This window comes from Charadrius vociferus, unplaced genomic scaffold (genome assembly GCF_000708025.1).
Source record: "Charadrius vociferus isolate BGI_N301 unplaced genomic scaffold, ASM70802v2 scaffold75, whole genome shotgun sequence".
Lineage (NCBI taxonomy): Eukaryota > Metazoa > Chordata > Aves > Charadriiformes > Charadriidae > Charadrius > Charadrius vociferus.
The window spans coordinates 1,206,132-1,216,782 of record NW_009648545.1 but is presented as its reverse complement, the minus strand read 5'-3'; positions in this window follow the sequence as shown (position 1 = coordinate 1,216,782).

The window sequence follows — 10,651 nt, the reverse complement described above, 5'->3', positions numbered from 1 at the left end:
TTATCACATCTTTTTCATGGAAATGATCATCTAGGCACTCATTCTTGCACCTGCTCTCCTTTTTTTTTTTTTTTTTTCCTGTTTCTTAAGGAAGGAAATTAAGAATGTCCCTGCATAGAAACAGCGTCCCACAAGTTTCTTCCACAACCCACCATGGCCGAACTGGTAAAAGTTTGCGTGTAAGATTCAACATTGATTCATCTTCCCTGTTTGTCCTGATTACTGTGTACATCAAATCCTGTGCAGATTTGCTCCTCTGTTCAACTGTGGGTTCCTGTGTGCCAGGGAGATCCTCTGCTTTGGCCTGATAGGCAGAATGGGAGTCAAAATGTGAACCAGGTCATGTTGTAGACTAGACTAGCAGTTAATGTAGTCCCGTATTGTGTTTCGAAAATGGACTTCAAACATTTTAAATGATGAAACATAAAACTCCTTATTATTAGCAATGAAATTTTTCAACTAGTGTTGGCCATGAAACTAACGTAACTGCAGTCATCTTCTTTGTGTATAACATTAAATGCTTTGGAATTAATTGCATAAGAGTTAGCCTGTCTTCATGTGCTCAGTCTGAAGAAGAGAAGGCTCTGAGGAAACCTTATAGCAACTTTCCAGGGGGCCTACAGGACAGATGGGGAGGGACTCTTTATCAGGGAGTGTAGTGATAGGACAAGGGGTAACGGTTTTAAACTGAAAGAGGGTAGATGTAGATTAGATATTAGGAATAAATTCTTTACTCTGAGGGTGGCGAGACACGAACAGGCTGCCCAGGGAAGTTGTGGATGCCCCATCCCTGGAAATATTCAGGGCCAGGCTGGATGGGGCTTTGAGCAACCAGGTCTAGTGGGAGGTATCCCCTCAAATGACAGGGGGGACAGGATTTGGAACTAGATTATCTTTAAGGTTGCTTCTGACCCAAACCATTCTGTGATTCAGTATGGAGAATCCTGACAAGATCCACAGGGTGGAGCTTCAGGACATGTACTTTCTGCAGGAGGATCCAAGCTTCCCAAGCTCTCTTTCAATCAACCTGAAATAGCTGCTGTCAGGATCTTCAAGAAACACTGAAAAAGCTCAGCTAAACTTCTTCCCAGGAGTTTGACAGCTGGGAAGAGGGGAATGTAGGAGTAGGTAGTTGTGGGACAGGAGAAAGAAAACTTCCGAGCTCTCTGTACTTACTGTTGTGGAGTACACTCAGCTGTAAAATTGATTCAGTGTCTTTATGCTGTGATTATAAGTTAAACCAAGAATACATATAGCCTTGAGCTCAATGCCCATTTTAGCACTTTTACAAACACAAATACATTACATATGGAATTCTAATGGTTTTCTGCAGGGGTTTCTTCGGGAAAACTTGAAGGGCTAGATCCAGTGGAAGTCAGTTCTGGAAATACTACATCCCCTTTAGGCATGAATCGGTATGAGTTTTATTTCTGTAAGTACGTACAGCTGGATTTGCATTAATATTTTTTTTTTCCTTTAAAGCAAATTTGTGATTTGATCCAATTCTTGCCTGTAGAAGATTTCTTAGGTAATCAATTGAGAAGTGAGCTTGGAGAAAAACAGCTTGTAACAGATTTGTGTCAATATTATAATTAAAACTTTTTTTTTTGAAATTTGTATAATTATGAAAATCAATGCAGTAAAAACACTCAGTCATCATATATGAATATTAGGAAAAGAGAAGTACAGATCAGATCAGCTGAAATAAAGAAAAACTCTCTCCTTTTACAGTAGCATGTAATAAATGAAGAAACATGAAGTTTGTGAATGTTTTACAAAAACTACAATTATCATTTTGAGAAAAAAAATCGTGTTTTCCATTGTAAAATGAATGCAAATATTTATACTCCTATGATTACACAAGAGAAACAGCATAAAAAACAGCATCAAATGATAAAAGTCAAGTGGAATACTCTGGTGCTGTTACATCTGTTGACTGGAGAAGCAGCCAACTGTGTTAAGCAGTGTTGTACATCTGATAACGCTGTCTTTCACCTTTCAATCAAATACTTCTTTGGTTCACTTCTGTCACAGTTTAACCCTGGTAGACAGCTAACACAGCCACTCGCTCACTCCTCTGCAGTGGGATGAGGTGGAGAATCAGAAGGGTAAAAGTGCTTTTTTTTTTTTTTTTTAAACATGTAAAAACTTGTGAGTTGAGATAAGGACAATTCAATAGGTAAAGCAAAAGCTGTGTGCACAAGCAAAGCAAAACAAGGAATTCATGCACTGCTTCCCATCAGCAGGCAGGTGTTCAGCCGTCCCCAGGAATGCAGAACTCCATCATGTGTAACAGTTACTTGGGAGGACAAACGCTGTTACTCCCAACATCCCTCCTTCCTCCTTCTTCCTTCAACTTTTATTGCTGAGGACAATGTCAAATGGTATGGAATATGCCTTTGGTCAGTTGGGTTCAGCTGTCCCCACTGTGTCTTCGCCAATGTTCTCATGCACCCCCAGCCTGCTCACTGGTGGGGTGGGGTGAGAAGCCGAAAAGGCCTTGACTCTGTGTAAGCACTGTTCAACAATAACTAAAACACCCCTAACTTAACAACACTCTTTTCATCACAAATCCTGACCATAGCACCATACAAGCTACTATACCCCAGCCAAAACCAGTACAATTTCTGTAGAGTATACACTCTGTAGTGTAGGCTCTTCTCATTTGCTATTTGCTTGTATAGATTAGACACAGTGAACATCTGACCTATGAGTCTCACTGTTAACTGGAGTAACTTAAGACACTGAAGTCTTTGGCTACAAGGCTGGTACCAGTCGTCTCATAGGAATAAAGGATTGAGATAAAGAAAGGTGTCTGCTGCAATCTAAAGAGCAAAAAAACTGTTTCTCCAGCATAAAGCACATTATACGTTTTTACTCCCAACCTTCATTTCAGCGGTGTGGGTTCCTTTCCTAATGTTTTTCATGCAACTGGAATAGTTTAGAATAATACCTTGGCAAAAGAGGTTGTCTCAAACAGAAAAAAATATAAATCCAGTTATTGAATAGATTGTAGAAAAGTTACACTGTGTTAAAATAGAGCATTAGACAAAGGTCTCCTTTTGTCTGTCTTAAAGTACTTCATTGTGTTATCAGACACATATTTAGCTAAAGGTGGGCAACTTAGGTGGCTGAAGGAGTACATAATTAAATCAGTATTTGTTGCCAGCTAAGCAAATCAGTTTAAAAGTAAAGACCAGAATGTAAGAGTCACCTAAACTATTATGAGAGATGGACTCCAAAATCCCAACCATTCAAGGAGAACAATTTGCCCAGAGGTACTGACTGATTATACTAGGATGATTATGACAGTGTTTCTCCACTTCAAGTCCCCAAGTTTCCCTCCATGTTAGTTCTCCGTCTGGACAGGAAAGCTACCAACTGTTTTTCCCCTGAGAATGAAATAAGAATTTGAATACTGAGGGTATCAGTAGAGACAGAGAACCTGATATGCCGTGCAGTGCAACTTTTTCAGTAAGACTTCTGTAATATGTGTATATTCCTCCCTAGAATAGTAGCACTCCTATTTATGACATTAGTTCTGTTTTATATACAGACAGTCAGTGCGCTGGACTGAAATTGCATCCAATACAAACCTGTGTTGGGCTTTAGCTAAAATCTCACTCTCTTTCCACAGTGTCAAGTTTTTTTTGTGCCTTTGCAAAGTGTTTCCATTTCCTCCTTTCAGCAGGTTTAACTGATCATACCCGAGTAAAAAACATGTTCCTGAGACACATTTTTTTATGTGTTCATACCTTACAGCCACATGTGGTTTTGCTGTTTAAGATGAGCATATGTCTGTGAAAAGGTGACTGGGAGCTGTAAAACTGAACATCACTTACCACTAAATCCATGAAGCAGGTGACATTCCAGAAATTTTAGGTCAAAACAGCCCATGTTGTTTTGTCCCTGCAAAAAGGTCTTCACCCAAAACCAAGAGCAGAACTAACACCTGTCTGGTCTGTGACAGGATATGTCCTCTGCACCCAGCAAAGTAGCATCTGATGCTTTACCCCGATGTAGATTCATCGCGACCAAGAGATGAATGCTGCAAGTCTGAAAGGGCACAAACCTTAAGGAAGTACTGCCAACTTGCTCTTCCTTGCATTTGTATCTTAGATAGCAGTGAAGTCTATGCACTTCATCCGGGTTCACTTTTCCTGTGAACCTCAAGGGTTACTACTTATTCCCACAAGGTGTTTTTGCCACTGATTCCTTTTCTTCTAGTCTACATTTCCTCTTATAGCTACTATACTACTATATTATTATTTCACATATGAACCTCATAAAGCATTTGGGAATGCAATTGATTTGAACAGCAAGGGAAAAAAAGTGATACAGCAGTTCCGTCTACATAGCAGAGTGCAGATAAATAGGAACAGTTCTGCAGAGCAAATCAATTGATGTTGAGGAGCAGTGTCCACACTGCATGTGTTTCAGGGGAATTTATACTCAACTATGGCTATTCTGATCCCACTGGCTGCATGTTCCCGTGTGTTTCGCTCTTCAAGATAAGGGCCAAAAACAGGACAATGAAGATACAATGGAAGAACAAAGAACTTTCACAAGCAAGAAACAGAGATTATGTTGATGACGTGTACCTAAGCAAGCTAAAATAAAGATCCACCCCCCAGCTTCTGAACTCCTCCTTCCGGGCGTTCACTGATCACATTTGTAGTTTGCTGTTCTGTAATAGGTTACTCACTTTGAAGAGTTTAATCTTCCTTATAGTTTAATCTTCCTTTCAAATATGATTTTCTGATGATTGTGTTGGCCCATTTGCCTCACATGGCATTGTATTTTAATGTTACTTTCCAGGAGAGTAAACTAAAGAGTCTTACGTCTTTTGGCAAAATTAGCTTTACTGAGTGTCTCGTGTCAGGAGTCAGCTTTAGTTGCTCAACATCTCTCTTCTTCTATTGCATTTATGTTTGATCTTGTCCATGACTGAGTCATTGTTGCGGGAAATTTTGCAATCGTTCTTTGAGAATTTTTATTGTCATAGGAATTTTGTTGAGAGCCAGTTAAATCATGTTGGTAAGACATGTTTGGACAGTAAGAGGAGACTGCCTTGTAGCAGCAGAACAATACTTAGTAACAGTGTCAAATCACATCAGGTAGCAAACCTCATGAACAGATATATGAATTTCAGCTTGCTTTTTAAAGCAGGTTGCATGACCAAAATAGAGACTAAGAAACAAGTCAAAGTAAATTGGATATTTGTACATCTCCTGATGAATGCATAGGTGGAAGTAACACTTTTAAATATATTTCTCTCCTTCTCTTCTCTTCTCTTCTCTTCTCTTCTCTTCTCTTCTCTTCTCTTCTCTTCTCTTCTCTTCTCTTCTGAAATTTTATTCAGTGAGCAAATAGGAATTTTAGCATTTTGAAGAGGTTGCTGGAATACATGCTGTCTCTGCTCATTTCCTCTCACAGCCTTTCTCTTTCCTGTGTTTGCCTGGAAGGGAAAGGGAAATTTGATGCAAATTTCAAAGAAATGAATCAGAAATATCATTTTGAGAAATTTAAAATATTCATTTCAGAACATCAGGAGATGAAGACAGTATTCCTTCTGTAAGTGTGAAGAATTACTTTCTCAGTGCATTAAAATTGTAACGATTTTTTATATAAGCTCGAAGATGTGGTTGGTACAATACTTCAAGGATTTTTTTTTAAAAACTTGGCTTGAAAATTGTTTTGAATTCATATTCACACAGCCATTATCTACATTTAAGCTAACTCATTTTGATATGTGCCTTCTGCCTTGATCTTAACTACTTTTAATATTCTCTTCATTCTTAGTATGATGCTATCAGTTGTCCCAGATTCTGCACCTACTGTGTCATCAAAAGTTTTCTGTGCTTCACTAGCAAGATGTTCACCAGTCCCGCACAGCTATAGACTCACTAGTTGATCCAGACAAACAAATCCTGTTTTCCCTGTGCATTTGAGTTTCACAGCCTGGGGTGCATATGACCTTGACTCAAATAATATCAACAAATTTGTCATGTCATGTTTTTAGAATATTAAATGTGTCTCCTTTAAACCTGTCTCCTTTCTGCTTTTATTGCAATGAACCTGTCTTTCCGTGTGGAGTGCTACGGATAAATATGGTAGTTGTTGCTGAAGGCAACTACAAAAACATTATGTCCCCATGTATCTCTAAACTGAGTGAAAGTTGATAAGAAGTCCATAAAGAACCTCATGCAATACTAATTTAGGGATGGCTTCTTACTGTGTCAGACAGAAGAAAGGTTTATAGCAGATCCCAGATCTCACATTCCTTTGACAAGCTGCTGGGTCATACAATCCCTGCATTGGGCAAGAGTGCCCCAGTCATCGGAGCAGTGACTATGTTGACACTTTGCTCCCAGAGCATTTTCAAGTGAATGTCCCAGTCATCCCCACTTACTGCATGCCGATGCAGTTCTCAGACCAGTTTTGGTACCAGCAAACTGGATTTGTTTAGGAGGAAATTCAATCAAAAGCTCTGCTCTGTGTCTTCATCAAACAAACACACTCATCAGCCCTAACGAAGACGTAAAGCTTCAGCCAAGGCTACAGCCCTTTGAATACCCTGTAATCACAGGAAGGGGACATTCAGGTCAGGGAACCAGGCTAAATCTTGACTGAGGCCACCTGAAATTGTCCTAACCATCTTCAGTGTATAAGCAGAGTCCTTGGCATCAAGTGCTTTAACCTACTGATCCATTGTTGGTGTGCCAGATTGCTAACATAAATGTAGCCTGAGACTCCTACAGCCCCCACCGCATTAACCTTTGGGGCTCCGGTCACCCTTTCATGGAGTGTGCAGGGAGATTCTGGAAAACCCATCTCACACTAGCAAGTTCCAGCACCACCTTGCAATGACTCAGCTCCTGGATTTTAAACAATATTTAAAAAGGAGGTGATTGCTCCCTAGCAACCAAACAGATCTATGCAGACAACAAATAATTTCCAAACCTGTTTTTTACTCCACTTCAGACTTGTATTGCAGTAATTAACTTATTCCATATTTTACTTCTGCAAAAATGTTTCAGTTTACTTTCAGTAAAAGAGTAAACCATGGTTTCAAAGTTAGGTCTGTTCTCATGACACTTTTCAAACAATGTTCTCTCTGACTCATTCTCTCTAAAACAGATTGCATGTAGATGCTTATCAGGGCATAAATGTTGAATGATTTGGCCATTTTTTGTTGCAATGTCCGTCACAGCACAGGCCATAGGGAGGAAATATATACTCTACATAGCCCAGGCTGGATGTGCTATCAGTCTGTTGTTCCAATGTCAAAAAGAGTCAATTAATACTTCCAATTTTTTCTCTCAATTTACGTGCATCATAGTACATCTATACTCTATCAGTATGCCAATGGCTAAATAATGTTCTGTTCTTGTTCTAATTGACTGCCCTCTGCAGTTTCTGTTTCTACCATATTCGTGTTCCTATCATTAATGAAACCAACTTTCCATCGTAGCTGTAGTCCTTGTTGACAGTAAGAGTGCAGCACTGGTAGCTTCATGCACAGATGGCAGGGAAGGGAGTATTCTGTCAGTCAGGTCTGTCAGTCTCTGTACCCACAGATGTTTATGTGCATAAATGCGTATGAATCTGATAGCCACTGTGTGACATCTCGGTACAAGTCTACAGTCGAAAATACAACTGCAGCTTCCAGCATCATCTGATTGCACAGGCTATCTCCTGCTTAAATCAAACCATGCTTTTCAGCTGCAATAACAACCAATAAAGCTGTAGTTTATTTTATAGCAATGCTTACCCTGTTTAGACTGATTAAACCATCTCTTACCGTTCAAGCAGAAGTAACTCCTTTGGAACTGCCTAGCCGTCCGACAGCTTGCAAAGTCCGTCCTCCCTGGTAAAATCACATCAAACAGATTCCTTATCCTGTGTACATATTTTCCTTTTCTTTTACATATATATTATTCTGTGCATCTATACCTTCCCCAAAAAGACAGAAAGTGTTTAAATGTCTAGAAAATGGTATTCAGGAGTGAGTTCCAGCCTTTGTGTAACTGTGCCAAATTTCAGAAAATTTTTAGAGCTGCATTTCTGGCAGGCATGTATTGCATTGCTGGCTGGACTCTGCTCTGCCCTGTGAACCCATTTCCAGAAGCACGAGGCAGAGCAGAGCAGGCCTGGCACGTTCTCCTGGGCTTGGCACCTCCCGTGAGGCCCGCCTGTGGCTCAGTGGCAAGGGCGGCCTCGCCAGGGCGCAGAGCTGAGAACGGTGTAGAGACCTGCACCCTCGCTATGGGGAAGGATGCGAGAAATGCAGCTATTGCTGCCTGAATCTCCCATTCCTGCCGCCAGGTCATACTTGAGTAAGCATTTCAGTCGTCCTCTCACATGCTTCCTATTTGAATGGGTGGATACTATAAAAGCAACACTGAGAGCAAAAGTGACTGTTTTTTAAGTGGGGAACTTAGAAACGCATATTCTTCCAAAAGCAGTGGCTCAGAGGTCTTTCACGTTGTGTATTATACCTTATCCAGAGACAGGAAAATGCAATACCAAAAGAGGGATGTCAATGTAAACATCTATCAGAAATCAGAATGGACTTTGGCAAAATGAAATAATTTTAATAAGAATTGTTAGGGAGATAGACTTTCATCAGTCAGCATTTATGCCCGACTTCATTCGAAGATAAGTGAACCTTATCGCAAACTAAGAGGACACAACTCTTTCTAACATCTTCCTTTCATTGTTTTTCTGGTCAGAGTGAACCAAACTTTCTTTTTTCCTGATAATCACATTACAGACCAGTGTGATCCGTGCTATACTGTCACCACTATGATAGCAAATTAGACAACTACCCTAGGAAACAGTCCCATTGCATAAAACATTGCTAGTTAGAGAAACGGTTTGGGTTTTTTGTCCTGAATCTATACCGTACACTAGGCCTAATATTTTATGGAACCATTTTTTTCTCCCATATTTCTGTAACATAGATAAAAACTAACAAATCTAACACCGCAAAGGTTATCATTGTCTGTAACGCTATCTCACGTAATGGAATGATCTTTGAATTTTCATTTTGATATTGTTAATTCCTTCTAAATTTTTAAGTGTAAAACATTATATGTTGTGTAAATGATTGCTGGATGTTAAAAGCACTGTGACTGCCCCATCCTTGGAGGTGTCCAAGGCCAGGCTGGATGGGGTTTTGAGCAACCTGGTCTAGTGGAAGTTGTTCCTGCCCATGGCAGGGGGGGTTGGAACGAGGTGATCTTTAAAGTTCCTTCCAACTCTAACCATTCTATGTTTCTGTGATTCTATGACTGGAGTTCTCTCTGTCATCTGGTTAATTCAGGTTGAGAGGAAGCAACGAAAATTTTACTTTCAGTAACATAGCTCAGCAAAGGCTCTTTTGTATTACTACAGAATTCAACGGTGGAATGAGAAAGTCATGTAACTTTTGATTATTATCTAAAGGATTCCTGCATTTGCTTTACATTAATGTTGTATGTTTAACTTCTTGCCTTTATTTTCATTATTGATGTAGTGACAGGTTGAGCTGTGTACAAAACAAAACCCAAGTTATAAGGTGATCTTAAAAACGTGTTTTAGGGTGGCAAGGAAAAGGTGCCAACTGCTTTTGTGTTCTGGAGCGCAGGTGGAGCACAAAACCTCATCCTGTACTCTTTGATCTGGTCAAATTATAGCCTCCCTAAAGCAGGAGGGAAGAGATGAGTTTTAATGGGCCTATTTGATCTGTTTAAACATTTATGTGATAAGTCTGTAGTGGTATGGTTGTAGTTATGGGATGGTTTAATTATAGGCAAAGCTACCTGTATTTAAAGAGTTGCACAACGCTTCCTTGTTTGCCCAAGACTACTTTCAGTCACTCATAATGATTTCAACAGGTGAAGATAGTTTGCATTGAAAATCTAAGCTGTTGGGCATCAGGTGGAGGCATATCTTGACAGCATATTTACCTTTAGCTCAAAAATATAATGCTTTCTTAGAAAGTGAAAAAGTAAAATAAAAACCACCCACACCCCCGCACAACCTACCTGTTCAAAAGCTCCGATGTCTCTAGCTTTTTAAATAGAAGCTTGACCATTTCCCAGGGATTACTCTACTGTCAAGTATGTCTATTGGTATGCTTGGGAAAAACATGGCCATGACTGTCACACTTGATCAAATCATGAGTCTGAGATAACTCATTAGTGTCTGTTGGCTCATATGTAAAGGATGACTTTTCTGAAGCACGTTTCATCTAAGAACCTTTGAGGTTGACCAAGGCTTTCCTTTCAGTCATCACTGTAACCATGGGCCTCATAACTGAAATCAGATACACAGGTGAGATTCGTTTGACCAGATAGAGACCTTTATCTTCAGATTAAATTAATCATGACCCCAAATTCCATTGCCTAAATCACTGCTAACTATAAATTCACTGCAGGATGGTTACTTTATTTGCAGATTTTTAGATGCTTATGCTAAGTTACTTGCTTTTTCCTCACATATCCTGTACTGCCACGCCTGATGTGCATACGGTCCACTCAGATGCAGATGGCACAGGAGCTGAACTGGAAGAGAGGGTATATTGCAACAAAGATGTTTGACATATGAAAGAAAAAAATGACCTTTTGGGAGGTAAGAAATGATAACAGTATTTACTCAGAGACAC